The sequence below is a fragment of the Thalassophryne amazonica genome, chromosome 3 (assembly GCF_902500255.1).
Source record: "Thalassophryne amazonica chromosome 3, fThaAma1.1, whole genome shotgun sequence".
Taxonomy (NCBI): domain Eukaryota; kingdom Metazoa; phylum Chordata; class Actinopteri; order Batrachoidiformes; family Batrachoididae; genus Thalassophryne; species Thalassophryne amazonica.
This window is the reverse complement of record NC_047105.1, coordinates 60,006,509-60,031,326: the sequence shown is the minus strand read 5'-3', so window position 1 is coordinate 60,031,326 and position 24,818 is coordinate 60,006,509. Positions and strand designations below refer to the sequence as shown.

Below are 24,818 nucleotides of genomic sequence, written 5' to 3'. Positions count from 1 at the left end.
GCACACACTGTAGCTGGTATTTTGGCCCATTCCTCCATGCAGATCTCCTCTAGAGCAGTGATGTTTTGGGGCTGTCACTGAGCAACACAGACTTTCAACTCCCTCAACAAATTTTCTATGGGGTTGACATCTGGAGACTGGCTTGGCCACTCAAGGACCTTGAAATGCTTCTACGGAGCCACTCCATTGCCAGTGGTGTTTGGGATCACTGTCATGCTGGAAGACCCAGCTATGTTGCATCTTCAATGCTTATCACTGAAGGAAGAAGGTTTTGGCTTAAAATCTCATGATACATGGCCCCGTTCATTGTTACCTTAACACAGATCAGTCGCCCTGTCCCCTTTGCAGAAAGACAGCTCCAAAGCATGATGTTTCCACCCCCATGCTTCATAGGTATGGTGTTCTTGGGATGCAACTCAGCATTCTTCTTCCTCCAAACACAACGAGTTGAGTTTTTTACCCAAGAGTTCTATTTTGGTTTCATCTGACCACATGATATTCTCCCAATCCTCTTCTGGATCATCCACATGCTCTCTGGCAAACTTCAGACGGGCCTGGACATGTACTGGCTTAAACAGGGGGATGCCTGGCACTGCAGGATTTGAGCTTCTCTGCGTAGTGTGTAGCCTTTGATACTTTGGTCCGGGCTCTCTGCAGGTCATTCATCAGGTCCCTCCGTGTAGTTCTGGGATTTTGTTCACCGTTCTCATGATCATTTTGACCCCATGGGATGAGATCTTGAGTGGAGCCCCAGATCGACGATTATCAATGGTCTTGTATGTCTTACATTTTCTTACAATTGCTCCCACAGTTGATTTATTCACACCAACCTGCTTGACTATTGTAGATTCACTCTTCCCAGCCTGGTGCACATCTACAATTTTCTTCCTGGTGTCCTTCAACAGCTCTTTGGTATTGGCCATGGTTGAGTTTGGAGTCTGACTGTTTGAGGCTGTGGATAGGTGTCTTTTATACAGATAACGAGTTCCAACAGATGCCATTAATACAGGTAACAGGTGGAGGACCGAAGAGCTTCATAAAGAAGTTACAGGTCTGTGAGAGCCAGAAATCTTGCTTGTTTGTGAGTGACCAAATACTTATTTTCCACCATTTACAAATAAATTATTTAAAAATCCTGCAATGTAATTTCCTGGATTTTTTTTTCTTAGTTTGTCTCTCAAGTGTACCTATGATGAAAATTACAGACCTCTCTCACCTTTCTAAGTAGGAGAACTTGCACAATCAGGGTCTGACTAAATACTTTTTTACCCCACTGTATGTGGCAACTGTAAACATCAAAGAGCAGGTAAAATGGCAGCGGTGTAGTATGTCTGAATTGTGTCCCTACTAGTCTCTCATTTACTTCTAGTATGTAGCACAGTAACAGTTAGACAGCATGTGCGAAACCAATGTTTGATACTAAAGTACATACTGAGCCCCATTCCCAAACAGTGTGCACACACAATCTGTGCTTAAACATATGCACCGTTTTACACACAAATCTGGGATTCATCAATGTGTCCTTATCTAAACCTAAGTTGTTCATACTCTATAGATAAATTTCAAACTCCTCAGACCATGCATATGCACAAATGATGAAGGCCCACTTGTCCAAGAAAATATAAAAACACAGTTTTAACTAAAGGCACAGTATATTAAGAGCAAATAATTTCTCAATAATTTAATTAACTTATTTGATATAATTAAAGTAAATAATATTAAATTAAATAATGCACTGACCAAATGGATTAAATAAACCTGATCACGATGCTCATCATTTGTTGCCATCATTAAAATGTTCAACTACACCGAGTTAGTTGACTTAGTTTAGAGCAGAGTATATGAGAATGTGTTTTCCTAGATCCAAGTAGGAAATACTGGTTGTCAGTTTCCGCTGAATACAACGTGAACTTCAAAGTTTGCACATGTGCTTCTCCATGTTTTGTCTAAGACCAAATGTGCTGTGTTTGACTATGGTGGGCTTCATTCATGATGTGCACAGAAATTTTCTTACTCTCTGCACAACACTCTGAGACAAGACCTTTCTGATTTAGAGATATTGCGTAAATGCAAAAAGCAGATCTGGTTAGACACCATGTTTCTAAGATTGTGGGGCCAAGTACAATAACTTCAGTTTTATCTGAGTTTAAAAGCAGGAAATTAGAGGTCATCCATGTCTTTATGTCTGTAAGACAATCCTGCAGTTTAGCTAATTGGTGTGTGTCCTCTGGCTTCATGGATAGATAAAGCTGGGTATCATCTGCGTAACAATGAAAATTTAAGCAATACCGTCTAATAATACTGCCTAAGGGAAACATGTATAAAGTGATAAAATTGGTCCTAGCACAGAACCTTGTGGAACTCCATAATTAACTTTAGTCTGTGAAGAAGATTCCCCATTTACATGAACAAATTGTAATCTATTAGACAATATGATTCAAACCACCGCAGCGCAGTGCCTTTAATACCTATGGCATGCTCTAATCTCTGTAAAAATTTTATGGTCAACAGTATCAAAAGCAGCACTGAGGTCTAACAGAACAAGCACAGAGATGAGTCCACTGTCGAGGCCATAAGAAGATCATTTGTAACCTTCACTAATGCTGTTTCTGTGCTATGATGAATTCTAAAACCTGACTGAAACTCTTCAAATAGACCATTCCTCTGCAGATGATCAGTTAGCTGTTTTACAACTACCCTTTCAAGAATTTTTGAGAGAAAAGGAAGGTTGGAGATTGGCCTATAATTAGCTAAGATAGCTGGGTCAAGTGATGGCTTTTTAAGTAATGGTTTAATTACTGCCACCTTAAAAGACTGTGGTACATAGCCAACTAACAAAGATAGATTGATCATATTTAAGATCGAGCATTAAATAATGGTAGGGCTTCCTTGAGCAGCCTGGTAGGAATGGGTCTAATAAACATGTTGATGGTTTGGATGAAGTAACTAATGAAAATAACTCAGACAGAACAATCGGAGAGAAAGAGTCTAACCAAATACCGGCATCACTGAAAGCAGCCAAAGATAACGATACGTCCTTGGGATGGTTATGAGTAATTTTTCTCTTATAGTTAAAATTTTGTTAGCAAAGAAAGTCATGAAGTCATTACTAGTTAAAGTTAATGGAATACTCAGCTCAATAGAGCTCTGACTCTTTGTCAGCCTGGCTACAGTGCTGAAAAGAAACCTGGGGTTGTTCTTATTTCTTCAATTAGTGATGAGTAGAAAGATGTCCTAGCTTTACGGGGCTTTTTTATAGAGCAACAGACTCTTTTCCAGGCTAAGTGAAGATCTTCTAAATTAGTGAGACGCCATTTCCTCTCCAACTTACGGGTTATCTGCTTTAAGCTACGAGTTTGTGAGTTATACCACGGAGTCAGGCACTTCTGATTTAAAGCTCTCTTTTTCAGAGGAGCTACAGCATCCAAAGTTGTCTTCAATGAGGATGTAAAACTATTGACGAGATACTCTATCTCACTTACAGAGTTTAGATAGCTACTCTGCACTGTGTTGGTATATGGCATTAGAGAACATAAAGAAGGAATCATATCCTTATGGAATAGTTTTGATTATGCTGAATGTTTGGTCTCCAAAGTAAAGCTCAAACAAGGTCGACGTCCATTGAATTCAATGATAGGTGGTATATGTTACCCTGTAACGTGATAACTAAGCTTGACAGAAGGTGCAAACTATTCCTTATTAAAACCCTATCATCCCATACAATAATTTGAATGATAACTGAAATTGACCTTTGTCATCATTTTTGTTGTTTATACCCCGTAACTCCAGAACATTCCATCACAGATGGTCCAAACTATACCTTTTTGGAATTGTTATGATCAGAGAAATAATGCGATATAGTTTTCAACATGATTGGAGCATTTTACCTTTTGACCTCTGTGTATTCTTCATTGACCCCTACTTGGCTACAGCTACCACCTTGGGATGGCTATCATACATTTTGTGTAGTTTGGTCAACTTCAGTGGTACCAAAAACCTGCATGACCCATGGACTAACATGCCGTTTTCCAGGTTTGCTGTTTGGTAGCATTCTCCTCTGTAAGCAAAATTTAAGTCTAAATTGGCTCATTTAAGACTTTGGTGAGATATTGTAGAAATCTATATTTTGGGCCCAATCTTCCACCCAATGTGAGTATCACTGCTAGCTTCTATGCAAAAAGGTGGGTTTTACCCTGATCACACCCAGTGCCCTTGTTGTATAATATGAAAATGTACCTACACCCATCTGTGCAACCATGGATATGCTGGTCTCAACAATGACGTGCAGGCATATGCAGTGATAGTGCATTACCATCATGAGGCAGCAAAAAGCAATTGCACTGCAGATGACCAAAAACCTGGTCTGAAGAGGAGTTTTCCACTATTTATGACACAATATTCCTTTTTGTCTTACATATGAGGGATCACGACCTTCATATGTTCTACACACAGGGCTCTTTCACATTTGGAAAAAAAACAGGCAGAAAAAAAAAATTAAAACTGCTTAAAGATAAAGTTTATGGGCTACAAATGTTCATATCTGTTTGACTTTCAGATCTTAGCTTGATGAAAAGGTGTGTAAAATCCTAACCCTATTAAACAAAATCTGCAAGAGGTGCAGCCAGACGTTTTTCACTTCACTGGGCAATCCCACCAATATCCAGTGGGAGACACTATTGCAGCAACGATTAGTTTTGTTGGCGCAAACTATACCACCCTTACCATCTTCAGTACATTCCAAAAGGTAGTTTTAAAATGGAAAACTGCACCAGAAATCTTAAATTCACTTTATTTTCACATTCATCAGCACTATAAAGAGAACTGCTGCAGTGCACCATATGATGTTATGATGACAATGAACTCATGATTAATGTCATTCAGATCACACCCAAAACCTTCTCTTAAATCAAATTTCTAAACCACTAAACAGATTAAGAATATGTGTTGTTTGCATTGTGTAGGTTTTTCCTTTCTAAATCTTAATAAACATAATTATCAAATACAGGAGAGTGCATCACAGAGCAGTTGGCACTCTTCATAAAAGCCAAATACAATTTCAAGTAATGTGGAGTACTAAACTATAATGACCACTTAAAGCCTCTTTAAACTACAAATATGCCCTCCACCCACCCCAAAGAAAAGAAACAAGCCACAGGCAGCCCTCATATACAGAAGTGAAAATGGGTTTTCAGCTTGAATATGAAAGGCACACTGAAAACTTCCCTTAGATGAACATTAAGGTATGTTTTATGTTTGTACAGTAAATGCAGTGAAAAACAATCCGATCAATAAATTCATTATGAGGAATTTATTGATAAGACTGTCTCAAATAATGGCCCCTCCCCTGCATGCCACACCACATGCAACCAAACAAACATGACAAACATCTTCAAAATAAATAATAAATGTGACAAGAAGAAAATGTAGCAAGCGACCTACAACCCATTCTCTCACTAAACTGTAACTGGTAAACAGTAAATGTGATAATATTGACACGGTTTAAGTTTGCACTGGTGGTGATGAGGTTACTGTGTTATAACAAAAACAGCTATAATTAACACATTTTTACAACAGAATTTTTTTAAATGACAATAAAACATGTAACAATAACATGAGAAATGAATTACTGATGTATGACACAGTGCCACTGATAAGTGGAACTTAATACAGCAAACACAATTTAATTCACTTACTCCAAATGGTCATGTAGAATACAGCCCTGTCAACGTGAATTTAACCAAACACAGGATCTGACAAATCATGGAAACAGGCTATTAGAATATAATATAATGTATTTTACCTTCCATAATTAAATCTGTACCATAAAAGTGGAACCATAAATGATGTTCTACAAAAATATCTTAAATACATTAAGCCCGCTGCTCCATGGACTACTATTTAAATTTCACAGTTCACAACATTGGTTAGAAACTTGATTTTGACTGACAAAACAAGAATTTACTTATTACTGCAAACTATAAACATCATTGTGATGTCTCATGACATCTTTGCAAATACAGTCACATATTGGATGTGAGTATTTATCTAAAAGCTGGCCTCCTCATTTAGAAAATAAATTTCATATCAGATGAAGACTACAATATCTAGGAAATTCAAAAAATATATATTTTTTGATTAATGTATGGCTTCTATGTATAGAAGAAATTAGAATGGCCAATTTTAAATTACTGAAATTTTCAAACCAGTGACAAAACATTATAAATCTTAAGATTTTTATCATTTCACTGATTGAATTCTGAAGCTTTTGATATCCACTACATTCTTAATATCTAAGCGCTAAACATTAATGTGCAAGAAAACTCTGCTTTCACAGTTAAATCCTGGCAAGTTTATGTTTTACCATTTAAAGAAGAAAAAGGTGTTTTTAAGATACATCAAAAATCATGTTAGCAGATTATTGACATGATTCTGCCCAGTCAGGCCTAAAAACCTGCCAGATTCTCTGATAATAATCATTATTGATAATAAAGTTTTAACTGCCCAGAAATTCGCTATAAAATTATAACATGACCACAGTAAGTATATTTTCATAGCCCCAATCGTAAATATATATATATATGGAGTGATTCATTTAATAGCCTTTAAATAATGGATTTAAATTTTTAAATAATTAAATAATAATTTTAATAATTAATTGAAAATAAACCAAAAGAAGAAGAAACAAGGACAGGGGTTTGGGGTGTTCTGAAGGAAAGAAACATAACCTGACATCATTTAGCAACTAATCTGAGTGATACTGATATTTGCAGGTAAGTTTTTAAGATGTTCAGAATATTACATCTGACACACTAATTAGTTAGCCTGCTAACCAATGTTAGCAGTTTATCTTCCAATGCTGGATATTGGTTTCATCATTATTGATGATGTTGCTGGCAGGGCTACAACCATCAGATACTTTCAGAATCAAGTATTATGCCAATTGCTGTTATAAATAAATAATATACAGTTTACATGTATGTGGCGAGGGCCTTAGCATTAGTTAGCTTCGAACCTATGCCACATATGGCAAAATATACATTTTTAAAGGAAGCATAGACAACAGATAAAAAAAGTTTGAAAAGATTCAATAGATGATCGGACCCATTTTAATGCTACAGTGAAAACACGCCAACACAGCTGTTACTACATCAGTGCATATTCTCATGCATTGCTCGTGTTCCTAATTACGTCAAATTTTATGCTATGAGGATTTTTTATTAAACACAAATTACTCGAGTTCTTCAAGTACGTAATCATTCCAGCCTCTGCTGCTGCCAGCAGGAATCATAATGATTCACACCACTGAATGCACTCTTTGACCTTATGACCTAATCAATATGGAAATTAGTCAGTGTTGTCATGGCACCCTGGTGTGTGAACCCATGTGCCAAGTCTGACTGCGGTGAAGCTGCAGCACCAAATCCATTGAATGGAATCAAGGACAAATAAACAGAAAAGGCTGTTGATGTCTATCACTGTCCAACAGGGACATGGCAAGTGAAGAACAGAATTGCAAAGAATTTCTGAGTGGTATGTTAGCAAACAAGGTGTTATCAAGTCATTTGTGGAAAAAAAAAAAAAAGGTCACAAAATTTAAAATGGGCAAATGTTAAGAAACTTTCAACTTTTACTTAAAGGGTAACTCTGGGATATTACAATCTATATTGTATTCATAGCAAATTTGGGGATCATTTTTTCACTTGGGTCAAAAATGAAATTAAACCGCATTATTACAGCGTAATAATACACACCCCCACCTTATATCAGTTTAACTGCTGTTCTCTTGTGACACAGAAGCAAAAAAAAAAAAAAAGAACAACAACAACAAAAAGTCATCAGAAGTTGAGAATTTGAGTCTCATACTCATCTCACTATTGACCTACTGAATAAAAAAATGGGCTTGTGGTTACAGTATTATTTAGGTTGTGCTTCTGTTCCTTCTTCTACTAAACAGCTAATTTGTTAATTAAAATGATCTTTTTGAAATTCCAAAATTGCTTAAATGAATCACTGTCTAATGTCTGATCTATTAGAATGCACGCAAACAACACATCAATGCCACTTCTATTAGCTAACAATATGGCAAAAGAGCTGACATCGGGTACATTCAAACACTTAATTTCTATTTTGACCTGTACTTTACATCGGCTAATAATAATATCTACATGTAGCAGCATAAAAACACAGTTGCTGTGATTATCAGAGCACAACAATACCATTCTTACAATTTATCTCACTCCAAGTGGCTGTTGTGTTGATGTGAACAAGGACGAAGGTACAATTTTTTTTTCATTTTATTTGTACTTATCCATGTAAAGTTGGATTCTGATGTTATGTTAAAATTTGTAACCCCACCTTTCTGTCTTTCTTTATAGAAACTACTTATTTCTTATTAATTCTTATGGCACGTTTGCTTATGATCATCATATAGTTTGCAAGTAAGATTTGGCACTTAAAATGTAAATCCAGTATTTCTCTTTAAAAAAGGATCAAGCACAGTTATAACAGTAATGCACCACTATCCGGGTGATAATGTGAGGTGAAACTTTGGTCTCCGTATCACCAACTGGATTGAGAAAAAAGCTGGTTATCACATTAAAAACTGAAATAGTTTATATAACTAAAAGAAAAAGAATGAATAAATAAATAATGCAATAAATAAATAAATAAATATCCATTTAAAAAAATATTGATTAAAAAGCCTCACAAAACATTTCCTGACTGACTTTTCAGTATACTGGATTAGCCTTTAAAGAGAACCGTACACAACTGGTAAGTGACAAACTGTGGAATTGGCACATTATATGCGAGGTTATAGCTTAATGCCACTATCTGAGGTCATCCATGTCTGCATGAAGCCTTTAAATAAATTCTATCTACAACAACGAGTAAAAATGTCCATGAAATATTTGGCCCCGAGCTTTCGGTAAAACTAAACAAACAAACAAAAAACAGCCGTCGTGATGGTTCCAGTTAAGTGGGAAGAGTGACACCCTCCCCCACCCCCCCGTAATAAGCATTTAATTTCCATATGTTAAAAGTGCAATGTGACAAGCATCAAACTCCTACCAGTCTGCATGAAGGGTGAAATGCTACGTTTCCATATGTTGCATGTGGACAGGATGGTGCTAAAGCTTATTTATTCATATGTGCTACTATTAACTGCAATCGCATTGCTTAAATTCTCCAACTTAATATTGCCATTTGGTGAGAATGCCAAGCATTTCAATTTAGTTTTTAAATTGTAACCAATGCTCAAACTGATTGGATAAAACTATTTCTAAAACATGACTTATATGTACAACTCAAAAGGACTGTGTGCAAAATACTGTATGAGCATATACCACATAAATGTTTCTTCTAATAATTATGCTTTTGATGAGGTATGAAGTATCTTGGCTGAATTGTTCATCTTCATTCGTGCCAACCACTACTATCTTCTGTAATAATGATATTTTTGACTTTCTTAAATGTAGAACCACATGGATGCAGGAAATGCTCCAACTCACTATGTTAAATAAGTAAATGACAGAAACAGTAAAATATCATTTCTGAGTGGAGATGAGTTTAAGAAAACAAAATTTGGCAATGATTACTTCCACTGAAAAAAAGAGGTTGTAGCTCTATGCATTGAAATTTGCAGATACTGCGAATACCCAAGAGAGCTTCACACCACATCTAATAAATAACTTGGAAATACATAGCAAATTCTCCTTAGAGATTCCTCATTTCTTTTTATATACACAGATAGGTTTCATTAAGTTTTCTAATTAGGTACCTGTACTGTATCAGTCAGCCCAACAGTAGAATGGATAGATGACAGTGAAGGGTCCAGTGTGCTAAAAGGAGGATAAGCCTTCATCTGTCGTCATCTTTCCGCTTCAGTCTGAACACCACTTACAGAGGCAGGTCTGTGCTGTTATGGCGAGTCTTCCGGGAAGTCCCATCATCTCTGGGCAGAGCTTTCTGCAGGTTGGACATGGCAGCTGTTTTCTTAAGGTCAATGACTGCGTAGCATTCACTGCGCCGGGGTGCCTGTTGGCCACACTTTTTGGGTGGTAGACGCTGGTGCTGTGGTTGTGTTTGGGCACCCCCACTGCTGAGGCAGGGTGGTTCACCGTCTAGGTCCACCTGGATATAATTAAGCTGCCGTGTTGGGGGCATGTGACCATGCTCGCAGCCTCCCGGCCCTGCCCTTGACTGCCTGCGGAAATCAAAGCTAAATATTGCCCCCCTCTGTCTGGCTCACATGGCCGTGGATGTGGGGGGCAGGCGTTGTCGAAGACGGGGTGGCTGGACCTGCTCTGTATTGACATAATGCTGCAGGGCATCTCTGTGGATACCTCTGCCATCCTGATGGTAACCATTGGGTGTCCCAGGGCCTTCAGAGAACTCGTACTCATCAAAATCTTCCTCCTCTTCTTCATATTCATCGTCATCTTGCTCATCATCATCCTCTTCCTGCTCATCATCTCGATGCAGAGCACTGTACTCCCACACTGGGGGTAGAGAGGGCAAGTTCTCATAGTTAAGTAGGGTAGTCCGACGATGACCTCCACCCGCACCCCTCTCACATGCATAGCCCTGCACTGGTAATGACGAAGGGCCATGGGCAAGTGAGTGGAGTATGGAGTGCGAATGGCTGTCCCCGGTGGTGCTGCTGCTACTACTTGATGCCACAGACTGGGACACGCTACTGGGACTAAGCCTTTGCTTTCGGCTGCTCCTCAGACCATTGATGTTTTCGTAAGTGAGTTCGCCACTCTGGCATTCCTCTGAGTGCTCGTGGCCTGGATGCCGGTGCATGTGGTGATGGAAATGGTGATAAGAGTGAGAATTGCACATGTGCAAAGAAGGCTCATCTCCTTCTGTCTCTGAGCCTGTTGCACCCTCTACTGGCTGAAGGTTATGAGGATTGTGCCCAAGTCTCTCCCTTTCTCGCTCCCGTTCCAGCAGATGGCGTTGTGCTGGAGTTGGGCCCAGCATGAATTTGACCTCCTGCGACGATGGCTGCAAGAACACCTGAGGATCTTTGTGTTCCTCAAGGGGACAGCACCGCATGTTGGACGGTGCGCTACCTTGGCCCCCAATCGGCATGGCTCCTCGTGCTGTTTCAGGGAACGAGCTGGGCCGCACCTCAGGCAGGGGAGTGAACACAGTGACGCATCGAGAGATCGCCCTCCATAGTAACTGTGTTCACGTATGTGTGAGTCTGTTAGGGAACATGAACAGAGGCTCAGACTGTGAACTCACACACTCACACTGACACCATGATGAGCAGAATTGAAAGAATAGGCATGGATTGGTCATACCTGGTCTTCCAAAACTCATGAGACCACGTCCATGATCATCAGCAAGAGATGGTTGGGAGGCTTCACCTCTGATTGGACAACCAGGGTATCCATTGGGAAACATTGGGACAGGGAATGCTGGAGCTGGAAGCATGAAAATGTATGTTTATCACTATGGGTCAAAATAACATTTGTGTTGCAGCAGAATCCAAATTCAATGGACTTGGACTAATGTTAATGAAAATGTTAATTCCTGTTTGAGAAAAGTGTATAAAGTGTGTAGTGAGGGGTTTTACAGCCTTAAAATGTACCACTGTAACCACTGTATAGAAAATGTTTTAGATATTTGAGTTCAGCTCATATATATATTAAATTTTATCTAATGATACTTTTTCAGCATCTCCTGGAAGAACAATTCTCAAAATGAGTGGATATTTAAATGATCCTACATTCAACCTTTTGACCTGTCAATGATGATGTTGAAATAACAGAATATGACATGGAAGCAGGACCTGGAATGATTTTCCTTTTAATTGTAAACCAAATTACACATTAACTCAGAACAATTAAACTACATGAAATTTATGAAGACTGTTACAGCATTTCAAAAACCACAGCTAAAGCTTGTAGAATATTTGGAAAATCATGGTAAAATATCAATAACATACCTTATAGTAAAAAGTCATATTTTTGTGTAAATTCATGCAGCCTAAATCCATTCAAAGCCACAATGTCTTTTTTTTACAATGAAAGAAAGTCTAGATTAGTGAAAAAAGTCACATAATCTTGTCTAAAATCCTGTTTGAACAGCAGAATTATTTTCCAGGGAGAGAAAAATTCTTACCGTGTTTTCCAGAGAGGGCACAGTTCACTTTTCCCGTTTCTTTTATCTTTCAGGTGTGTAGATGAAGCCAGCGACAATTCCACGGATTCTTGTCCTTCCTTATAAGACTTTTTTAAACAGTCTTTCCGCCATCTTCTCTCTGTGCGACATCAGTACGTGACACAGACATGCTGCACAAATCTTCTTTTAAAAACTTGAAAGCACTAAAAGTTTGGGATGTCCACATGCTACGTTTAGCTTAAGCGGCGCACAGGACCCACACAGCGTCGCCGCAGCAAACAACCAGTCCTGCTTTGAGTTTACGCTTTGAGTGGCATTTTTCCTCCGTGAAACTCCGCGGGTCCGAGGAAACTGATTTGTATCTGTAACACACAGATCAGTGTCCGCGGACTTATAAAACTTACACGGTGTCGTAAAAAAGAGAACGCTTTGCGATAAGCATTTTAAAAACTCAGTGATGTTCACGATTAAAGAGTACAACACTAACACCCCGCCCCGCCTCCCCGTGATGAAATCTGCGGAATTTTCACAGCCCTGATATATATATATATATATATATATATATATTTATTTATTCTTTTTTTTTTTTGAAAATATATATAAGCAAACATGCTGTGAGTTCACCAACATTGAACCTATTTAATACAGTGTACCTAGCAATATTGCAATATGTAACACAGAATGGCTGCTGAGCCACTTGGTGATACGCAGATGCTCTGACAAGAATCAAGTCTATTAATAAGAAAAAAAATCTGCCAGTTATGCTGCTGTACTGTTGCATGAAAGTTTAACAAGTATTGTCCAATGAAATGTATTTTTTTGCTGGACTGTGTGCAGTGGTGGGCACACTTCCGATAATCCGATAACAGATAATTATCGAAGATAATGTTTTCGTTATCGGATTATCTTTTTAGATAACTTTAAAAACCATTATCGGACTAATTATCTTCCGATGAGTTGTCCTCCGATAGCTTTTAGACCGATAACGCAGTAAACCCAGCTGAACAACAGCAAACATTTTTAAAATTTAAAATCAGTTGAGACCTACCTGGTAAAAGTTTCCTAACAGATGTACACTCAACAAAAATATAAACGCAACACTTTTGGTTTTGCTCCCATTTTGTATGAGATGAACTCACAGATCTAAAACTTTTTCCACATACACAATATCACCATTTCCCTCAAATATTGTTCACAAATCAGTCGAAATCTGTGATAGTGAGCAGTTCTCCTTTGCTGAGATAATCCATCCCACCTCACAGGTGTGCCATACCAAGATGCTGATTAGACACCATGATTAGTGCACAGGTGTGCCTTAGACTGCCCACAATAAAAGGCCACTCTGAAAGGTGCAGTTTTATCACACAGCACAATGCCACAGATGTTGCAAGATTTGAGGGAGCGTGCAATTGGCATGCTGACAGCAGGAATGTCAACCAGAGCTGTTGCTCGTGTATTGAATGTTCATGTCTCTACCATAAGCCGTCTCCAAAGGCGTTTCAGAGAATTTGGCAGTACATCCAACCAGCCTCACAACCGCAGACCACGTGTAACCACACCAGCCCAGGACCTCCACATCCAGCATGTTCACCTCCAAGATCGTCTGAGACCAGCCACTCGGGACAGCTGCTGAAACAATCGGTTTGCATAACCAAAGAATTTCTGCACAAACTGTCAGAAACCGTCTCAGGGAAGCTCATCTGCATGCTCGTCGTCCTCATCGGGGTCTCGACCTGACTCCAGTTGTTCGTCGTAACCGACTTGAGTGGGCAAATGCTCACATTCGCTGGCGTTTGGCACGTTGGAGAGGTGTTCTCTTCACGGATGATGCGAAGGAGATGTGTTGCACTGCATGGGGCAAATGGTGGTCACACCAGATACTGACTGGTATCCCCCCCCAATAAAACAAAACTGCACCTTTCAGAGTGGCCTTTTATTGTGGGCAGTCTAAGGCACACCTGTGCACTAATCATGGTGTCTAATCAGCATCTTGGTATGGCACACCTGTGAGGTGGGATGGATTATCTCAGCAAAGGAGAAGTGCTCACTATCACAGATTTCGACTGATTTGTGAACAATATTTGAGGGAAATGGTGATATTGTGTATGTGGAAAAAGTTTTAGATCTGTGAGTTCATCTCATACAAAATGGGAGCAAAACCAAAAGTGTTGCGTTTATATTTTTGTTGAGTATATATAGTTCTACCCTCTGCAAACAGTAGAGAGATAATTCCAGGAAAAACCACTCTACCTCTGCAGGCAAAGGAGAACTAGTCACACACAAAAAATAAATAAATAATTTCCTTTAATACCATACTGATACGCTGGCAATATCACCGAAGTCATCCAGAGGCATACATTTTTAACTTATGGTTCAAATTTTTAACAAAACTAATTTTGGACAAGTTATTTAAAATTACTGTCATGTCTGAAGTTTTATAAAGTAACAATATCAGATATACGAGGTCTATTAGAAAAGTATCCGACCTTATTTTTTTCAAAAACCATATGGATTTGAATCACGTGTGATTGCGTCAGACAAGCTTGAACCCTCGTGCACATGCGTGAGTTTTTCCACGCCTGTCGGTTGCGTCATTCACCTGTGAGCAGGCTTTGAGTGAGGAGTGGTCCAGCCCCCTCGTGATTGTTTCATTGCCAGGAAATGGCGGAATGATTTGGGCTTTTTTTCCATCAGAATTTTTTCAGAAACTGTTAGAGATTCGCAGCTGGAAACCATTAGAAAATGTATCTGGCTTTCGGTGAAAATGTTACGGGCTTGGTAGAGAATACCCCCACAGCCGCTGGGGGCCCGTCCTTAAAGTGACAGTAACACTCCTTATTCTCTACCAAGCCCGTAACATTTTCACCGAAAGCCAGATAAATTTTTCTAATGGTTTCCAGCTGCCAGTCTCTAACAGTTTCTGAAAAATTCTGATGGAAAAAAAGCCCAAATCATTCCGCCATTTCCTGACAATGAAAATCCGACGAGGGGCTGGACCACTCCTCACTCAAAGCCTGCTCACAGGCGAATGACGTAACCGACAGGCGTGGAAAAACTCACGCATGAGCTCGAGGGTTCAAGCTTGTCTGACGCAATCACACGTGATTCAAATCCATATGGTTTTCGAAAAAAATAATAAAGTCGGATACTTTTCTAATAGACCTCGTATGTTTTAGTTTTAAAATAATGTGCTAATTTTTAAGGTTTTGTGAGCACATGCTGAGCCCAGCAGTGCATTATGGGTAGAACAGAGTGTCATGACAGGACAAATGCATTTCAGACACTCTGTTCAGGCTCCACGGACAGCAGCATTAAACTCTAGTGCCTAAAACTCTCGTGAATATATTCTCTGGTTTATAGACGTTATTGTATTTGTGTTTGTTAAATTCCACGCATCTTAAATGTAGCAGACGGATTATCTGGGATTTTGTTTTGGAAAGATTTCAAGGCCTCTACTGCCATCTACTGGCCAGTGGTGTTCATGGCAGTATTATTTATTTATTTATTTACAAATTAAGTTTAAAAACAAAACAACAACAACAAAAAACATTACAAGACAGCTCTGCGGTGTTTGCACAGGCACAGTGCGAGCGGTTGGACACTTGTAGCTCTGTAGCAGCAGGATACCCTCACGACGGCCGACCAGAATAATATCAAACAAGTTTGATTTTCATTCGACCATACGATCGGCGATCAGGAGGTGGTCGTCAGATGTTAAACGCAGCTTGTTACTCCATGTACACTACACGATGCAGGACGCGCGATTAAACTGAAACTCGGTCCAAAAAATTCTCTCGCACAGTGTAAAGCCAACATTTATGTGTCAACAATATTGAAGTGCACGTTTACATCATAAAACGTGTGCACATTCTCTCCACATGTAAAACATTTTGTGATGACACTTCCAGGCTCCGTAAAAATGCCTGTTTTTACAAATAAAAAATGGAATATTTTTACAAAAAGCACATTTATCTCAATTATCTGTAAACACCAACACACGACACACGTCACAGTAACGTGTTGGTTTACATAATGAATGACTGAACAATCGTGTTTTGCAGAGGCACATTTTACCCAGAATCCTTTGCGATCTGTCTGTGTGTGTTACAAACCTCAGAATTGGTGCATTATTCAACATTAAAAGATATATGTTATATTTTAACTTTGTACAAAATGACAGAATTGACATTAATGGAGTTCTTCTATCAGTATTCACACAAAACCATAAGTCAGGATGCCTTTATTTTTCAAGACCTCCGCCTGACCGGAGCATTGTGATTGGTAGAGAGTGGCTTTTGTGGACTGCTCTTAGGGTGCTTCAGTGCTGTAGCAGAGGTAGCTTCCAGCAGGGGGCAGTATGTTCAAACATTGAATGCTGACTCATTGTTTGAGTCTTTTGTTGCTTCCAAAAGCGATCGTTGTGTTAAAACTCAAATTCAGCTTGTTAGTAGTTGCAAATGTACCAGCGACAACACTGGAATTTATCGGTTATCTCTAACTTCCGATACATTTTTGGGTGGTTTACAGTTTCTATTTATCAAAGACAACTTTTCAGTTATCTGATTATCTGTTATCGAAGTTAATTTTTTGGTTATCTGTGCCCACCACTGACCGTGTGTGTGTCTATGACTCACTGTTGGGAGTCTGTGGTGTGCGAGACATGTCCATGTCTGGTGTGTGACCACTGTGAGTCATCCTCATCGACTCTTCCACCACATTGATGCTGTTACACTGCATCAGCTCTTGAAGCAGATTGAAGATCTCTTCTGCCCGGGAACACTTAAATGCAAAGATCCTGACCAAACAGAAAAATAATAACATTGTTAGACTGCAGTTCTCTCCACCCATAAATCCCATGCACTTATGCCACGAGGAGGAAACAGCAAAGACAGCGTTTGTAACAACAGATAGCGCCACTGAGGCATTATATCACTAACACAGGACATGTCATAAAAATGAACCGCAATAAGATGCAATGGTTGCACGTGGGAATAACTCCTGGATACAACTTAGATCAACACCAAAAATGTTTTTTTTTCTTATAACAAAGTTTTTACAAAAATCTTACATAGCTTTGTAGTGGAGTAGAGCAGAGAAGGAGTTTGTTCAAGAAATCTGGGCTTGAGTCTCCCAAGTGCTTTTTTGGTTAAACTGCGGCTGGAATTTTAATTTTACAGTTTCTCCAATCACAGCTACAGATCCCCATTATATTACTCCTCCACATTTGTAAGGGGTGTCTTGGCGGCTTCTCTCAGTCTCCTCCTTGTACACTCACTCAGTGTTTGAGACTGTCTACTCCATACAGATTTACCATACATTGCCTACTGTTTTGCATTCCTGAACGATGACTGTAAAATACTCAACAATTCATCAACTTGGAAAGTCCACACCCAAAAGTACTGCAATATGGTGAGTATAGTTTTGTGTCCTATACAGTGCATCCAGAAAGTAGTTCACAGCACTTCACTTTTTCCACATTTGTCATGTTACAGCCTTATTCCAAAATGAGCAAATTCATTTTTCCCGTCAAAATTTCTCGTCACAACATCCCATAATGACATATGATTTTTTTTTTTTTTTTTTTTGCAAATTTATTAAAAATAACAAAACTAAGAAACCACATACAGTATCATATTCACACCCTCTGTGCAATACTTTTTTGATGTACCTTTGGCAATTACAGCCTCAAGTCTTCTTGAATATGATGCCATAAGCTTGGAGAACCTATCTTGGGGAAGTTTTGCCCATTCCTCTTTGCAGCACCTCTCAAGCTCCATCAGGTTGGGTGGACAGCATTGGTGCACAGCCATTTTTCAGATCTCTCAGATCTCTCTGGCTGTGTGCTTAGGCTTGTTGAAAGATGAACTGTCACCCCAGTCTGATGACAAGAGCGCTCTGGAGCAGGTTTTCATCCAGGATGTCTCTGTACATTGCTGCATACATCTTTCTCTCAATCCTGGCTAGTCTCTTAGTTCCTGTTGCTGAAAAACATCCCACAGAAGGATGCTGCCACCACCATGCTTCACTGTAGGGATGGTGCCTGGTTTCCTCCTACCATGATCTTGGCATTCAGGCCAAAGAGTTCAATCACTGTCTCATTAGACCAGAGAATTGTATTTCTCATGGCCTGAGAGTCCTTCAGATGCCTTTTGCAAATTCCAAGTGGGCTGCCATGTGCCTTTTACTAAGCAGTGTCTTCCATCTGGCCACTCTACCATACAAGCCTGATTGGTGGATGGGATCTCCACAGAGGAATGCTGGAGCTCTGACAGAGTGACCATCTGGTTCTTGGTCATCTCCCTGACTAAGGCTCTTCTCCCCCGATCGCTCAGTTTAGACAGGCAGCCAGCTCTAGGAACAGTCCTGGTGGATTTGTACTTCTTCCATTTGCGAGTGATGGAGGCCACTGTGCTCATTGAGACCTTCAAGGTAGCAGAAATGTTTCTGTACCCTTCCCCAGATTTGTGCTTTGAGATAATCCTGTCTCGGATGTCTACAGACAATTCCTTTGACTTCATGCTTGGTTTGTGCTCTGACATACACTGTCATTGTGGACCCTATATGTAGACAGGTGTGTGTCTTCCAAATCATGTACAATCAACTGAATTTACCCCAAGCGGACTCCAATTAAGATGTAGAAACATCTCAAGGATGATCAGTGGAAACAGGAGGCACCTGAGTTCAATTCTGTGCTTCATAGCAAAGGTTGTGAATACGTATGTACATGGGATTTCTTATGTACATGTGGAAAAGGTACAGTGCTGTGAATACTTTCTGTATGCACAGTATGTTTGCGTGCAACACATAGACTTTTTAGAGAATTTCAAACAAACCTGGTGAAAGGAGTGAGGGTCAGCCAAGGGAAAACGGATTTAGTTCAAGGGCAAAGTATCAGCTCAGTGCATCCATGTAGAGGATATTTACAGGGGAATGACTATTTCAAGGAACTGGTTAAAACTACAGTTATACTATTAGACACAAATAAAAAGCATCACATTTGCTTTTGGCAATATGACCTTTCATACTGGGTGCATTGGAAAAGTCAAAATCACGGGCATAACTGATTAACTCAAATTAAGGTTGTGTGTCAGTCAAAGATCATGTGGGTCCATATTGGACAAAGCTGATCAAAGGTCAAGACCACACAAAACATATGGTGTCACAGCTTCACAAAAAATTAATGTGCATGAATCACTGTCAAACACGTAAGGCATGAGTGGTGTACTTGCTGTGTTTCTTACGTTTCAGATCACTCACTTATAAGTTTGCAGTTTCATGACCCTGTCCACTGAGATGAGATACATCTCAGCACCACATAAGGTCCTCATCCATAAATGAACTTGTTGACAGACTGCCTGATATCTTAGGCATCACTTTCTGCCCATGATCAATCAGTAGATGGCCTTGTCTTCTCTTCTTCTCCTTTCGGCATAGCATGATGCTATTCTGTACTATAAACATGCACTACTGGCTACTAAGTGGTTCTATACACTGATTTGAGAATCAAAAAAGCATCATTCAAAGTTCTTGTTTGACATGGTGGCTACACTTATTCAAGGTCAGCCACCTGTAAGTCACTCTCCATTTTAGCTCAGGATTTCTTCGATTACTTTGAAGAGAAAATAGAAGATATTAGGTCAAATATATCCCAGCATGCTCTGATTCCACCAACAGATCCTGCTACTGACGTGGCAACCATCTCTGATAGGATATTCTGCTGGATACGCTGATGAAACCTGTACCTCCACTAAAGAACAACCTGTCTTTTTGAACTGTTTATGACCTGTGGGTTACACTTGGGCCTACTATGTTGAAAATGATTAAAGTGTCATTAGCCTCGGGTTCTGTTCCTCAATGTTTTAATCTGCAGTGATTAAAAAAAATTCTGAAGAAACCTAACCTACCCATTAGAGAACTCATGAGGACTGCTTTCTGCCACCTCCGTATACTGCAAGGATTTTGTCCTATCCTGTCTATGGCTGACGCCAGAGACTCTGATTATGCCTTTGTCTCTTTCAGACTGGATTCCTGCAACATCCTCTTCTTTGGGTTACCACAGTACAGCAGTAGAGGTCTCCAACTGGTTCCCAATGCTGCTGCTAGAACTTTGATTAGAAGCAGAAAGATTAACCAAATCACCCTGATTTTGGACTCCCTTCATTGACTTTGGGTCCCTGCAAGGTCTGATTTTAATGCTTTGTTACTAACTTACAAATCCTTCATTGACTAGCGTCTCCCTACCTGCTCAACCTAATTAAACCTTACATAACGGCCCATATTTTGCATTCCTCAAGACACAGGATCACTACAGTATGTGTCTGTGAGGTTATAAAGAAGTCAGCATGCCACAGCTTTCTCCTATCTTGCGCCTGTTCTGTGAACAATACACCTGCAGAGATAAAACAGTCTGATTCTCTGGAGTAATTCAAGAACCAGATTAAAGACTCATCTCATTGCTTTGTGGGCAGCACCCTGACATCGGGGTGAATGTGAGGCACTATTGTAAAGTGCTGTTGAGCGTCTGCTGCAGATGGAAAAGCGCTATATAAATGCAGTCCATTTACCGTTCATCCATTTTCCCTTTCGTATGGTTAGCATACTGCGTAGTATGCATCCACCATTTTTTTTCCTCTACTTCAAAAGTTGTGTTATTAACAACAGAGCAGGTGTCAGCTTTATTATATCTAAATTCTGGGTTTATTAGTGAAGCAAAGGGCTAGCTGCCAGAAACACATAAGTACCCTCTGTGCTTTCTCTCGTGATTTACTGCTGGGAACTATTGCTTTAGGTGCTGTTAGTTCCCAGCGAATGATTCTGCTCTCTTTCTCTCCGTCTGAAGTGCTGTCGCTGAAACTGCACCTGGGACTTTGTAGCAGCCTGCTGGACCACTGGACAATCACTCACTCACCCGAGACAACTGGCAAGAAGGATTTTTAACAGTGACCTAAAACTGGACCTTTTTAGAATCAGAACTGATCTGGACTTTGTTTTGCATGCTGAAGACATTTCTGTCTTTTTTTTTTTCCCATTTGTACTTCATTTCATGCTGGCTGTTACTGTCAGATTGTCCTAAACAATGTGTCACTCCTCTGAGTATGGTCTGCTTGACCCCCTCAACTCTATCAAAATTCTGGGTCTGTTAGAGAAGCTTTGGGCTAGCGGCCGGTGATCACCTTAGTATTTCTCTGCTTGCCTGTCATTTACTGCTGATGGGTGTACCCCGCCTCGCACTCTATGACAGCTGGGATAGGCTCCAGCCCCCCCGCGACCCTTAATTGGACTACGCCGGTAGAAGATGATGGATGGATGGATGGATGTATTAAACCTTAAGTGTATTTTTCCGGGAGATTAACTGTGCTATTTTTCTCTCTGTCCGAAGTACAGCTAGTGGGATAGCTACTGAACAAAGGGTGCCGGTGTTGCAGACCGAACGGTCCCCCCTAAAAATTCTCTTCATCCAAAGTAATTAAATGGATTAATGGGATTATTAACCATCAGATGACAGGGTAAAACCTCTTAAATCATTCTAAAGTCAGTTTTAAGCAGAAACCGAGAAGCTATTCTGTGACGTCTTCAATGACCGACGCGCAGTGAACGCATCAGCTAGCAGCTCGTGTAGCCACGGCACTCTGATCACTTCCTCCTTCTTTTAAGATGAAATAATTCTGAATTTATGTATAAATGATTGTTGTACAAAAGCTTCAGATATCTGTCGCTGAGATAAATGATGACTGGAGTGCAGTTTGAAGCAGAAACGAGGTGATAATCAGTGAACCGTGGCTAATGATGCATGTGCCGTGAAGGCAGGATGGACCGATTTTTAGGTGGGACCGTTCAGTCTGCGACACTGGACTGACAGACTTCACACTGCAGTCTGCGTTTGGTATAGACATTGCCACGGGTACAGGCCTAATGACGGCATGAGGAATGCTGGAAGACTCCTACCTGTGGCAAAACCACCTGTGTGGACTTCTCGTCAAATACATATTCTTTTGTTATGTCATGTTGTTTTGATTCCTGTTTTCTGTTTCTTCACCTTTGTAAAACTTGGTAAAACCTACCTATTAGAATGGCCTACGCAGTGGGTCACTCCTCTGAGTCTGGTCTGCTTAAGGTTTTTTCTTGAATATCATCAAAGGGAGTTTTTCCTTACTACTCTCACCTGTGTGCTTGCTGTAGGGCAGGGGCATTCAACTCATTCCAGAAAGAGCCGAGAGGGTGCAGGTTTTCTTTGCAACCATCCACTCCACCAGGTGATTTCAGTGATTAACATCACTTTGCGCAGATGGAATCAGTTAATCAGTGAAATCAACTGGTGGAGTGGGTGGTTGCAAAGAAAACCTGCACCCTCTCGGCCCTTTCTGGAACAAGTTGAATACCCCTGCTCTAGGGTTGGTAAGGTTAGACCTTGTTTGTGTGAAGCGCCTTGAGGCACCTTTGTTGTGATTTGGCCCTATATAAATTACATAAATTGAAATTGATCTCTAAAAAACAAACAAAAATAAAAACACAACACCCTTAGAAGACACACCACACAGTCACAACACTGTGCACACATGTAAACCTAATGGGCCTGTCACATCTTGACGATTTACTCAGCGCATGCCGACTAATGGAAAATTTGGGGAATACGCTGCTACGTCGAATAAGTTATGCAGCTGTCACATCATGACGATTTAACCAGCGTATGCCGACAGTTCAAAAAATGCTGCCAATACGCCATTATACTGTAGCTGACACGTTTACTAAGTTCTGTGGTTGTCTGGAACACATCAAATGCGTCTACATATGTCAATATGCGTAGGAGATAAGTTCAATACAAGTTACACATAGGTAAAAAGCACGTTACTGCTAGGTTAGAAATACGTTTTGGGTACGCTAGACAATATCTCAATGTATTTCGACTTATGGGTAACTTAAGTCTTAACTACAACTTATTGCCCACGTATGCGGGACGTACAAGTCATACGATGACAATATTGTGCATGTGCAAAATTTTTTGGATGACCTCACCGTACTATGACGTATAACAGCATGCTTCATTGTGCTCTCAACTTATACAAAACATCCATAACTTAATCAATACACGCCAGCGCATTTGCCAAATTTTCATATGTCGGCATACACTGGCTAAATCATCAAGGTATGACAGGCTCATAAGGTAAATGACCAGCCAGCAAGTTCCTTACCCTGCCCCGTCTGACAGCGGCGACCGCCCTCAAAAGAAAACAGGTTGGAGTCATAGCCGTAGCGGCGCAGGCAGAGATATGGCCACCGGATGGCATCTCTCTTGCGTGTGTGAAGGATAAGCTCAGTCTGGTGTGAGCTCCATGATCCCAGAGCCCAGCTCATTGCCTTCATCATCCACATTGGTGACCTAGGGCAGGTAGGTATTACAACATGTAATGTGAGAATAAATTGTACAGATCATGCATACACAGTTGCATACACATACAGAGTGTGTCCAACTTTTTCTAACCTTAATTTAGTGAGGTGGTTGTCTCGGATGGGGTCTCTGTACAGACAGCTCCAACAGCTCCCCATAGCTTCAGCAGGCCAGCTGAAACCTGACATGGACAAAATAATACCCACACAGTCCTTAATGTCTACTTGATGCTATTGATCCAACAAAGACTAAACAAGGAACATCCACTTACTCAATCCAGGCCATCAGTAGAAGGGATTCACGTCTCAATCCCAGGATCTTATACTGGGCATCGTGGTCACAAGCCAGTTAGTTTTTTGGGCTGTCATATTCCAGAGAAGCATAATTTTCTCCTCCCTGAAACAATGACGGTCATTCAGTTCATCTGTACATTATATCATAATATGGGGCTAACTTTTATGTCACTACCTTTTTATTTATGTGGGGAATTAAAAAAAAAAAGCTACCAGTGTAGAAGGCCTCAAATATAACTTAGCCTGTAGTGTTTAGCTAGCTAACATTATTCACCAATTTTCAACTGACTATCAGTATTTGAGACATGAGTGATAGATTCAGAGCCTTCATATCATTAAGGATGTTGCTATCAGTAAAGACTAAAACAGGCTAATGTCAGGGTCAAGGACTAAAACATATCACAAACCAGCTTTTCATTTGGCACTTTTCAGTTTCCAGATACATCACACAGACTATTGCTCTCCTACTGACTGACGGTGCTGCCAGTTGGCTGTATAGAGTGCCAATACAGTCAGGAATACCCAAACCGTTACCCTGACCCCAGCCTGAAACTACTGTTCATAAAAACTGGAAATGGTGTGGCTATATAGGCAAACAAGAGCCAAGACACAAACATTTAACTTCAAAGGTTTTTTTTTTTAAGTTTTCAATAACTGGTTACTTCCATTCATCAATTAAGCTGTTTTCAAAATAAATGTGATAAGTTTCTTAGTTCAATTAAAAAGAAGCCTGAAAAAATGCCACTTCCAATTTCTTAGGTGTCAAAATTAGTTTTTGGTCCAAACAACAATCTAAAACACCAATGAAGCAGTTCAGCAAACAATAATTTTCAATCATGTTCACCACTTGATTATTGTATAAGGCATCAAGAACTGGTTTAAAAAAAGAAATAAATTTCTATCAGTTTTTACAAAGTGCAAGATGACATTTTCTAAATACTTGCTGTCTGCAGAGTCCAAAAAGACAAGATAATTAACTTCACATATTTCTATATAAAATTGAT

General features: G+C 39.9%; 1 pseudogene; it reads right to left on the bottom strand.

The window, feature by feature from the left end:
• Positions 1 to 9,717: 9,717 nt before the first annotated feature.
• LOC117507768 overlaps positions 9,718 to 24,818 on the bottom strand; it is a 30,165-nt pseudogene continuing 15,064 nt past the window's right edge.